We start from the raw sequence: 12,500 nt of genomic DNA on the forward strand, positions 1-12,500 counted from the left end.
CCAGCCCCGGCTGCCGGCCACCAGCGTGCACCGGGACCGACAGCCGAAGAAATGCCGCACCCGGCGAGCGGGCGGGGCCCCGGCTTAAGGCCGGGCAGAAAAGGGGCGAGGCGCCGCCGCCTCGCCCGCCACCATCCCCGGGGGAGCGAGCGGGCGCCCGGCTCCCCGTTGTCACGAAACCGGCAGCAGCCGGGCCGGAGCGGGACACACTCGCGGCTTTCTCGCCCTCTCTCTGGGCCTTTTTCTCGCTTCTCCCCCGCCTGGAACAACGCAGCCTCGCCTGGGCCGGGGGAGCGCGGTGGCTCTCGGATCGCATCGCTCTCTCTGGGGGCTTTCTCGCTTCTCCCCCGGACTGAACCCGCAGCCTCGGCCTGGGCCGGGGAGCGGCTCTCGGATCGCATCGGTCTCTCTGGGGGCTTTCTCGCTTCTCCCCCGACTGAGCACGCAGCCTCGCCTGGGCCGGGGAGCGGCTCTCGGATCGCATCGGTCTCTCTCTCTGGGCTAACCTGTCCCAGTCGAACTGGGTAAGACGGGAAGCCGGACGAAGCCACGCGACTCGCCCCGACATCGGCGGTGTTCTTCTGGCCCTGGCGACCGCACGCGCGTCCGCCCTTCTCCGCCACGGACACAGGCACGGCAACAGCCTGTGGGGATACGGCCCGTCACCTCGTTCCCATAATACGGACAGATGGGCCCGAAGCGGCGGAGGCCGGAAAGAGAACCGATGTACGTGACCGAGGGGGCGCAGTGGCGCACGCCGCCTTCTACGATGACATAGCCGGAGGCAGCGAGAAACAGCGACCCCTTGGAGTACTTCCAGGCCGGCGGCGGACAACAGGTCTACCAGCCATGAAACGGGCAACAGGTCTACCGACGGCTTGCTGCGGACAACAGGTCTACCCAGCCATGAAACGGGCAACAGGTCGACCAAGCTGCGGACAACAGGTCTACCCAGGGCATGCTGCGGACACCAGGTCTACCCACGGCTTGCTGCGGACAACAGGTCTACCCAGGCATGAATCGGGCAACAGGTCTACCAAGCTGCGGACACCAGGTCTACCCACGGCATGCTGCGGACAACAGGTCTACCCACGGCTTGCTGCGGACACCAGGTCTACCCAGCCATGAAACGGGCAACAGGTCTACCCAATCAATGCTGCGGACACCAGGTCTACCCAGCCATGAAACGGGCAACAGGTCTACCAAGCTGCGGACACCAGGTCTACCCAGGGCATGCTGCGGACACCAGGTCTACCCACTCAATGCTACGGACAACAGGTCTACCCAGCCATGAAACGGGCAACAGGTCTACCAAGCTGCGGACAACAGGTCTACCCAGGGCATGCTGCGGACACCAGGTCTACCCACGGCTTGCTGCGGACAACAGGTCTACCCAGCTGCGGACACCAGGTCTACCCAGGGCATGAAACGGGCAACAGGTCTACCAAGCTGCGGACACCAGGTCTACCCAGGGCATGCTGCGGACACCAGGTCTACCCACGGCTTGCTGCGGACAACAGGTCTACCCAGCCATGAAACGGGCAACAGGTCTACCAAGCTGCGGACACCAGGTCTACCCAGGGCATGCTGCGGACACCAGGTCTACCCACGGCTTGCTGCGGACACCAGGTCTACCCAGCCATGAAACGGGCAACAGGTCTACCAAGCTGCGGACACCAGGTCTACCCAGGGCATGCTGCGGACACCAGGTCTACCAACTCAATGCTGCGGACAACAGGTCTACCCAGCCATGAAACGGGCAACAGGTCTACCAAGCTGCGGACACCAGGTCTACCCAGGGTATGCAGCGGACACCAGGTCTACCAACTCAATGCTGCGGACAACAGGTCTACCCAGCCATGAAACGGGCAACAGGTCTACCAAGCTGCGGACACCAGGTCTACCCACGGCTTGCTGCGGACACCAGGTCTACCCAGCCATGAAACGGGCAACAGGTCTACCCACTCAATGCTGCGGACAACAGGTCTACCCAGCCATGAAACGGGCAACAGGTCTACCAAGCTGCGGACACCAGGTCTACCCAGGGCATGCTGCGGACAACAGGTCTACCCAGCCATGAAACGGGCAACAGGTCTACCCACGGCTTGCTGCGGACAACAGGTCTACCCAGGCATGAAACGGGCAACAGGTCTACCAAGCTGCGGACACCAGGTCTACCCAGGGCATGCTGCGGACACCAGGTCTACCCAGCCATGAAACGGGCAACAGGTCTACTCACGGCTTGCTGCGGACACCAGGTCTACCCAGCCATGAAACGGGCAACAGGTCTACCAAGCTGCGGACACCAGGTCTACCCAGCCTTGAAACGGGCAACAGGTCTACCAAGCTGCGGACACCAGGTCTACCCAGGGCATGCTGCGGACACCAGGTCTACCCAGCCATGAAACGGGCAACAGGTCTACTCACGGCTTGCTGCGGACACCAGGTCTACCAAGGGCATGCTGCGGACACCAGGTCTACCCAGCCATGAATCGGGCAACAGGTCTACTCACGGCTTGCTGCGGACACCAGGTCTACCCAGCCATGAAACGGGCAACAGGTCTACCAAGCTGCGGACACCAGGTCTACCCAGGGCATGCTGCGGACACCAGGTCTACCCACGGCTTGCTGCGGACAACAGGTCTACCCAGGCATGAATCGGGCAACAGGTCTACCAAGCTGCGGACACCAGGTCTACCCAGGGCATGCTGCGGACACCAGGTCTACCCACGGCTTGCTGCGGACAACAGGTCTACCAACTCAATGCTGCGGACAACAGGTCTACCCAGCCATGAAACGGGCAACAGGTCTACCAAGCTGCGGACACCAGGTCTACCCACGGCTTGCTGCGGACACCAGGTCTACCCAGCCATGAAACGGGCAACAGGTCTACCAAGCTGCGGACACCAGGTCTACCCAGGGCATGCTGCGGACACCAGGTCTACCCAGCCATGAAACGGGCAACAGGTCTACTCACGGCTTGCTGCGGACACCAGGTCTACCCAGCCATGAAACGGGCAACAGGTCTACTCACTCAATGCTGCGGACACCAGGTCTACCCAGCCATGAAACGGGCAACAGGTCTACCAACTCAATGCTGCGGACAACAGGTCTACCCAGCCATGAAACGGGCAACAGGTCTACCAAGCTGCGGACACCAGGTCTACCCACGGCTTGCTGCGGACAACAGGTCTACCCAGGCATGAATCGGGCAACAGGTCTACCAAGCTGCGGACACCAGGTCTACCCACGGCTTGCTGCGGACACCAGGTCTACCCAGCCATGAAACGGGCAACAGGTCTACCAAGCTGCGGACACCAGGTCTACCCACGGCTTGCTGCGGACAACAGGTCTACCCAGCCATGAAACGGGCAACAGGTCTACTCACGGCTTGCTGCGGACACCAGGTCTACCCAGCCATGAATCGGGCAACAGGTCTACCAAGCTGCGGACAACAGGTCTACCCAGCCATGAAACGGGCAACAGGTCTACCAACTCAATGCTGCGGACAACAGGTCTACCCAGCCATGAAACGGGCAACAGGTCTACCAAGCTGCGGACACCAGGTCTACCCAGGGTATGCAGCGGACACCAGGTCTACCAACTCAATGCTGCGGACAACAGGTCTACCCAGCCATGAAACGGGCAACAGGTCTACCAAGCTGCGGACACCAGGTCTACCCACGGCTTGCTGCGGACACCAGGTCTACCCAGCCATGAAACGGGCAACAGGTCTACCCACTCAATGCTGCGGACAACAGGTCTACCCAGCCATGAAACGGGCAACAGGTCTACCAAGCTGCGGACACCAGGTCTACCCAGGGCATGCTGCGGACAACAGGTCTACCCAGCCATGAAACGGGCAACCGGTCTACTCACGGCTTGCTGCGGACAACAGGTCTACCCAGCCATGAAACGGGCAACAGGTCTACCAAGCTGCGGACACCAGGTCTACCCAGGGCATGCTGCGGACACCAGGTCTACCCAGCCATGAAACGGGCAACAGGTCTACCAAGCTGCGGACAACAGGTCTACCCAGCCATGAAACGGGCAACAGGTCTACCAAGCTGCGGACACCAGGTCTACCCAGCCTTGAAACGGGCAACAGGTCTACCAAGCTGCGGACACCAGGTCTACCCAGGGCATGCTGCGGACACCAGGTCTACCCAGCCATGAAACGGGCAACAGGTCTACTCACGGCTTGCTGCGGACACCAGGTCTACCCAGCCATGAAACGGGCAATAGGTCTACCAAGCTGCGGACACCAGGTCTACCCAGGGCATGCTGCGGACAACAGGTCTACCCAGCCATGAATCGGGCAACAGGTCTACTCACGGCTTGCTGCGGACACCAGGTCTACCCAGCCATGAAACGGGCAACAGGTCTACCAAGCTGCGGACACCAGGTCTACCCAGGGCATGCTGCGGACACCAGGTCTACCCACGGCTTGCTGCGGACACCAGGTCTACCCAGGCATGAATCGGGCAACAGGTCTACCAAGCTGCGGACACCAGGTCTACCCAGGGCATGCTGCGGACACCAGGTCTACCCACGGCTTGCTGCGGACAACAGGTCTACCAACTCAATGCTGCGGACAACAGGTCTACCCAGCCATGAAACGGGCAACAGGTCTACCAAGCTGCGGACACCAGGTCTACCCACGGCTTGCTGCGGACAACAGGTCTACCCAGCCATGAAACGGGCAACAGGTCTACCAAGCTGCGGACACCAGGTCTACCCAGGGCATGCTGCGGACACCAGGTCTACCCAGCCATGAAACGGGCAACAGGTCTACTCACGGCTTGCTGCGGACACCAGGTCTACCCAGCCATGAAACGGGCAACAGGTCTACTCACTCAATGCTGCGGACACCAGGTCTACCCACGGCTTGCTGCGGACAACAGGTCTACCCAGCCATGAAACGGGCAACAGGTCTACCAAGCTGCGGACACCAGGTCTACCCAGGGCATGCTGCGGACACCAGGTCTACCCAGCCATGAAACGGGCAACAGGTCTACCAAGCTGCGGACACCAGGTCTACCCAGGGCATGCTGCGGACACCAGGTCTACCCAGCCATGAAACGGGCAACAGGTCTACCAAGCTGCGGACACCAGGTCTACCCACGGCTTGCTGCGGACAACAGGTCTACCCAGCCATGAAACGGGCAACAGGTCTACTCACGGCTTGCTGCGGACACCAGGTCTACCCAGCCATGAATCGGGCAACAGGTCTACCAAGCTGCGGACAACAGGTCTACCCAGCCATGAAACGGGCAACAGGTCTACCAACTCAATGCTGCGGACAACAGGTCTACCCAGCCATGAAACGGGCAACAGGTCTACCAAGCTGCGGACACCAGGTCTACCCAGGGCATGCTGCGGACACCAGGTCTACGCAGCCATGAAACGGGCAACAGGTCTACCAAGCTGCGGACACCAGGTCTACCCACGGCTTGCTGCGGACAACAGGTCTACCCAGCCATGAAACGGGCAACAGGTCTACTCACGGCTTGCTGCGGACACCAGGTCTACCCAGCCATGAATCGGGCAACAGGTCTACCAAGCTGCGGACAACAGGTCTACCCAGCCATGAAACGGGCAACAGGTCTACCAACTCAATGCTGCGGACAACAGGTCTACCCAGCCATGAAACGGGCAACAGGTCTACCAAGCTGCGGACACCAGGTCTACCCAGGGTATGCAGCGGACACCAGGTCTACCAACTCAATGCTGCGGACACCAGGTCTACCCAGCCATGAAACGGGCAACAGGTCTACCAAGCTGCGGACACCAGGTCTACCCACGGCTTGCTGCGGACAACAGGTCTACCCAGCCATGAAACGGGCAACAGGTCTACTCACGGCTTGCTGCGGACACCAGGTCTACCCAGCCATGAAACGGGCAACAGGTCTACCAAGCTGCGGACACCAGGTCTACCCAGGGCATGCTGCGGACACCAGGTCTACCCAGCCATGAAACGGGCAACAGGTCTACTCACGGCTTGCTGCGGACACCAGGTCTACCCAGCCATGAATCGGGCAACAGGTCTACCAAGCTGCGGACAACAGGTCTACCCAGCCATGAAACGGGCAACAGGTCTACCAACTCAATGCTGCGGACAACAGGTCTACCCAGCCATGAAACGGGCAACAGGTCTACCAAGCTGCGGACACCAGGTCTACCCAGGGTATGCAGCGGACACCAGGTCTACCAACTCAATGCTGCGGACAACAGGTCTACCCAGGCATGAATCGGGCAACAGGTCTACCAAGCTGCGGACACCAGGTCTACCCACGGCTTGCTGCGGACACCAGGTCTACCCAGCCATGAAACGGGCAACAGGTCTACCCACTCAATGCTGCGGACAACAGGTCTACCCAGCCATGAAACGGGCAACAGGTCTACCAAGCTGCGGACACCAGGTCTACCCAGGGCATGCTGCGGACACCAGGTCTACCCAGGCATGAAACGGGCAACAGGTCTACCAAGCTGCGGACACCAGGTCTACCCAGGGCATGCTGCGGACACCAGGTCTACCCAGCCATGAAACGGGCAACAGGTCTACTCACGGCTTGCTGCGGACACCAGGTCTACCCCGCCATGAAACGGGCAACAGGTCTACCAAGCTGCGGACAACAGGTCTACCCAGCCATGAAACGGGCAACAGGTCTACCAAGCTGCGGACACCAGGTCTACCCAGGGCATGCTGCGGACACCAGGTCTACCAACTCAATGCTGCGGACAACAGGTCTACCCAGCCATGAAACGGGCAACAGGTCTACCAAGCTGCGGACACCAGGTCTACCCAGGGCATGCTGCGGACACCAGGTCTACCAACTCAATGCTGCGGACAACAGGTCTACCCAGCCATGAAACGGGCAACAGGTCTACCAAGCTGCGGACACCAGGTCTACCCAGGGCATGCTGCGGACACCAGGTCTACCAACTCAATGCTGCGGACAACAGGTCTACCCAGCCATGAATCGGGCAACAGGTCTACCAAGCTGCGGACACCAGGTCTACCCAGGGCATGCTGCGGACACCAGGTCTACCCAGCCATGAAACGGGCAACAGGTCTACTCACGGCTTGCTGCGGACACCAGGTCTACCCAGCCATGAAACGGGCAACAGGTCTACCAAGCTGCGGACAACAGGTCTACCCAGCCATGAAACGGGCAACAGGTCTACCCACTCAATGCTGCGGACACCAGGTCTACCCAGGGCATGCTGCGGACACCAGGTCTACCAACTCAATGCTGCGGACAACAGGTCTACCCAGGCATGAATCGGGCAACAGGTCTACCAGGCTGCGGACACCAGGTCTACCCACGGCTTGCTGCGGACACCAGGTCTACCCAGCCATGAAACGGGCAACAGGTCTACCAAGCTGCGGACACCAGGTCTACCCAGGGCATGCTGCGGACACCAGGTCTACCCAGCCATGAAACGGGCAACAGGTCTACTCACGGCTTGCTGCGGACACCAGGTCTACCCAGGCATGAATCGGGCAACAGGTCTACCAAGCTGCGGACACCAGGTCTACCCAGGGCATGCTGCGGACACCAGGTCTACCCAGCCATGAAACGGGCAACAGGTCTACTCACGGCTTGCTGCGGACACCAGGTCTACCCAGCCATGAAACGGGCAACAGGTCTACCAAGCTGCGGACACCAGGTCTACCCAGGGCATGCTGCGGACACCAGGTCTACCAACTCAATGCTGCGGACAACAGGTCTACCCAGCCATGAAACGGGCAACAGGTCTACCAAGCTGCGGACACCAGGTCTACCCAGGGCATGCTGCGGACACCAGGTCTACCAACTCAATGCTGCGGACAACAGGTCTACCCAGCCATGAATCGGGCAACAGGTCTACCAAGCTGCGGACACCAGGTCTACCCAGGGCATGCTGCGGACACCAGGTCTACCCAGCCATGAAACGGGCAACAGGTCTACCAAGCTGCGGACACCAGGTCTACCCAGGGCATGCTGCGGACACCAGGTCTACCCAGCCATGAAACGGGCAACAGGTCTACTCACGGCTTGCTGCGGACACCAGGTCTACCCAGCCATGAAACGGGCAACAGGTCTACCAAGCTGCGGACACCAGGTCTACCCAGGGCATGCTGCGGACACCAGGTCTACCCAGCCATGAAACGGGCAACAGGTCTACTCACGGCTTGCTGCGGACACCAGGTCTACCCAGCCATGAAACGGGCAACAGGTCTACCAAGCTGCGGACACCAGGTCTACCCAGGGCATGCTGCGGACACCAGGTCTACCAACTCAATGCTGCGGACAACAGGTCTACCCAGCCATGAAACGGGCAACAGGTCTACCAAGCTGCGGACACCAGGTCTACCCAGGGCATGCTGCGGACACCAGGTCTACCAACTCAATGCTGCGGACAACAGGTCTACCCAGCCATGAATCGGGCAACAGGTCTACCAAGCTGCGGGCACCAGGTCTACCCACGGCTTGCTGCGGACAACAGGTCTACCCAGCCATGAAACGGGCAACAGGTCTACCAAGCTGCGGACACCAGGTCTACCCAGGGCATGCTGCGGACACCAGGTCTACCCAGCTATGAAACGGGCAACAGGTCTACTCACGGCTTGCTGCGGACACCAGGTCTACCCAGCCATGAAACGGGCAACAGGTCTACCAAGCTGCGGACACCAGGTCTACCCAGGGCATGCTGCGGACACCAGGTCTACCCAGCCATGAAACGGGCAACAGGTCTACTCACGGCTTGCTGCGGACACCAGGTCTACCCAGCCATGAAACGGGCAACAGGTCTACCAAGCTGCGGACACCAGGTCTACCCAGGGCATGCTGCGGACACCAGGTCTACCCAGCCATGAAACGGGCAACAGGTCTACCAAGCTGCGGACACCAGGTCTACCCAGGGCATGCTGCGGACACCAGGTCTACCCACGGCTTGCTGCGGACAACAGGTCTACCCAGGGCATGAATCGGGCAACAGGTCTACCAAGCTGCGGACACCAGGTCTACCCAGGGCATGCTGCGGACACCAGGTCTACCCACGGCTTGCTGCGGACAACCGGTCTACCCACGGCTTGCTGCGGACAACAGGTCTACCCACTCCAAGCTGCGGACACCAGGTCTAACTACTCCATTACGCGGACAACAGGTCTACCCACTCCATGCGGCGGACAACATGTCTACCCGCTCCATGCTGCGGACACCAGGTCTGCCCACGCCGTGATGCGGACCACAGGTCTACCTTCGCCATGCTGCACGCAGCCCGGGTCGCACCGGAGCTAGGTAGACCCGGTCGCCGCGGCCGTCGCAGCGCCCTCGCCCTCGACGGCGGACCCACGCCGCCGGTCCCGGAGGCGGGTAGACCTGGTCGCCGCGGCCACGGCGGCCGCCCATCCCGGAGCCCAGTAGACCTGGCCGCCGCGGGACCGGCCAAGTTTCCCGGAGTCGTGTAGACCTGGTCGTCGCGGCCACGGCCGCCGCCGCTGCGCCTTCGCCGGCGACGGCGGTCCCACGCCACCGGCCCCGGAGCCGCGTCGACCTGGCCGCCGCGGGACGGGCCACGTTTCGCGGATCCGGGTAGACGAGGCATCCTTGTACCATCTCGGAGCCGGGGAAACCCCACAGCCTCTTAACGCTCCGGAGCCCAAGTGCTCCAGCAGCCTTGCCCCGCCCGGCAGAATCGATTTCAAGACCAAGACATATTTTCGACAACATTTTATTTCATCATTTCATTTCATTTCTTTTCATTTCATTTTATTATTTTATTTTATTTCGTTTTGTTTTGTTTTGTTTTGTTTTGATTTGATTTGATTTGTTTCATTTCCTCTTTGCCTTTTTTGAATGATTGCCTCTTCTATTTACTCGGAAAGAAAATCTTTTCCGGAAAACAAAACTCTTGCCAAATCTTATTTGTGATCCCTTTGGGCCCACAGCCGAGCTGACGGAGGGCCTGTGCCCGGTTCTCGCCCTGCTGACACACTGACCCCCCCAAACGGCGTCCTCCCTACCCCACGCCTCCTCCCCCGTCCCCCAGAGACCCTACCTACAGAGCCCCCCCCCCCACAAAACAGAACCTCACGGGCCGCAGCACAGCCAGGGGAAGCACGTACGTGCAGCGAAACTCGGCCCAAAGCCGCCGCGCCCTGGCACAACTCGCCCTGCCCCTTCCCGCCCCACGGAGGCGGCTGCATCGAGGCGACCGGCGCCGCCGTCGGCAAGCGGGTGGCCGCTTTCGGGCCGGTTCTTCCGCGGAAGGTCTGCAGAGCTCTTGGGGCCTCGGCGCGGGTTTGGGGGGCCGTGAGGGCTCGCTGTCGAGGCGCCCGGGGCCGGCACGAAGCCGCCTGCCCTCTCCCTGTCCCTGCCCCGTCTTCCGCAGCCACCCATTAACGCTGGGGGCGAGCCCGCCCTCCGCCATCAACCTCCCATGCAGCGCTTTCAGACTTTCCCCGCCCCTGCCCATTGTCGGCTGGGGGCGCCCTGCCCCCCGCCGTCAGCCTCCCTGGCAGCGCTTTCAGACTCTCTCGGGCCCCTGCCCATTGTCGGCTGGGGGCGCCCCGCCCCCCGCCCTCAGCCTCCCTGGCAGCGCTTTCAGACTGCCTCGGGCCCTGCCCATTGTCGGTTGGGGGCGCCCCGCCCCCCGCCCTCAGCCTCCCTGGCAGCGCTTTCAGACTGCCTCGGGCCCTGCCCATTGTCGGTTGGGGGCGACCCCGCCCTCCGCCATCAGCCTCCCTGGCAGCACTTTCAGCCTCTTCCTGCCCCCGCCCACGGTCCCACCGGGCAGTTTACACGGCGGCGGCGGGAGGCTGATGCCGAGGTCGGCAGGCGGAGAGCCTGGTGCACAAGCAGGGATGGCGGCGGGATGATTGGCGCCGTCTGTCCCTGGTCAAAGAAGCTCTCTGTTCAGCTTTCTCGGAGCCTTTTGCTTTGGTGGCGTTCCTTCCTCCTCCGCCCCGGCGCCGCTCAAGCCTGCGGCAGGGCGGCAGCGCGGCGGGCGGGCGGCCGGGGGGAGGGGGGAGGGGGGGGGGAGGGAGGGAGCGCGCGAGCGAGCGAGCGAGCGCGCTGCAGAAATGAAGCCCGGAGCAGGGCCGCGGTCCATTCGAGCACGGGGAGGGGGCGCGACAACGCTGCCTGCTCCTGTCGGGGAGCGCTTGGGGAAGTGGGGTGCCGGCACCATGACGGCGGAGCGGACAGGGGCCGCGGCTGGGGAAGAGGCCGGCGGAGCTCGCCAGTGGATGCTGGCGCACGGAGCCGGCAGGGACACCTGGGCACGGCTGGGACCGAAAGTCGCCCGCCTTCACGCCCCGCCTTTCGCCGGGGGGAAGAAGACGCGAGAGCAGGGCTGCCTGCTGGGCTGCCAGTGCCCGCGGTCATGCCGGACGTGCAGGCCGACCGCCGAAGGCGTGCTCGCCGCTGCAGAGACGACAAGGGGGCCGCGCGTCCGATGGAAGAGACGGGGCGCCATCGCGCGGCGGCCGGGCTGCAAGGCCGGCCGACGGTAACAGGACTACCACGCCGCGGGCGGCCAGAGACAAAGACCGGCCGAGGGCAACAGGTCTACCCAGCATTAGGCCGGCCGGTACCAGGGCCGGTCGAGGGCAACAGTTCTACCCAGCATTAGGCCAGCCGGAAAGACGGCCGGCAGAGGGCAACAGGTCTACCCAGCATTCGGCCGTCAGGTACAAAGGCCGGCCGAGGGCAACAGGTCTACCCAGCATTCGGCTGGCCGGTAACACGGCGGGCCGAGGGCAACAGGTCTACCCAGCATTAGGCCGGCCGGTAACACTGCCGGCCGAGGGCAACAGGTCTACCCAGCATTCGGCCGCCACGTCCAAAGGCCGGCCGAGGGCAACAGGTCTACCCAGCATTCGGCCGCCACGTCCAAAGGCCGGCCGAGGGCAACAGGTCTACCCAGCATTAGGCCGCCACGTCCAAAGGCCGGCCGAGGGCAACAGGTCTACCCAGCATTCGGCCGCCACGTACAAAGGCCGGCCGAGGGCAACAGGTCTACCCAGCATTCGGCCGCCACGTCCAAAGGCCGGCCGAGGGCAACAGGTCTACCCAGCATTCGGCCGCCACGTCCAAAGGCCGGCCGAGGGCAACAGGTCTACCCAGCATTCGGCCGCCACGTCCAAAGGCCGGCCGAGGGCAACAGGTCTACCCAGCATTCGGCCGCCACGTCCAAAGGCCGGCCGAGGGCAACAGGTCTACCCAGCATTAGGCCGCCACGTCCAAAGGCCGGCCGAGGGCAACAGGTCTACCCAGCATTAGGCCGGCCGGCAGAGGGCAACAGGTCTACCCAGCATTCGGCCGTCAGGTACAAAGGCCGGCCGAGGGCAACAGGTCTACCCAGCATTCGGCCGCCACGTCCAAAGGCCGGCCGAGGGCAACAGGTCTACCCAGCATTCGGCCGTCAGGTACAAAGGCCGGCCGAGGGCAACAGGTCTACCCAGCATTCGGCTGGCCGGTAACACGGCGGGCCGAGGGCAACAGGTCTAC

The sequence above is a fragment of the Sturnus vulgaris genome, unplaced genomic scaffold (genome assembly GCF_052056855.1).
Source record: "Sturnus vulgaris isolate bStuVul1 unplaced genomic scaffold, bStuVul1.hap1 Scaffold_182, whole genome shotgun sequence".
NCBI classification, from domain to species: domain Eukaryota; kingdom Metazoa; phylum Chordata; class Aves; order Passeriformes; family Sturnidae; genus Sturnus; species Sturnus vulgaris.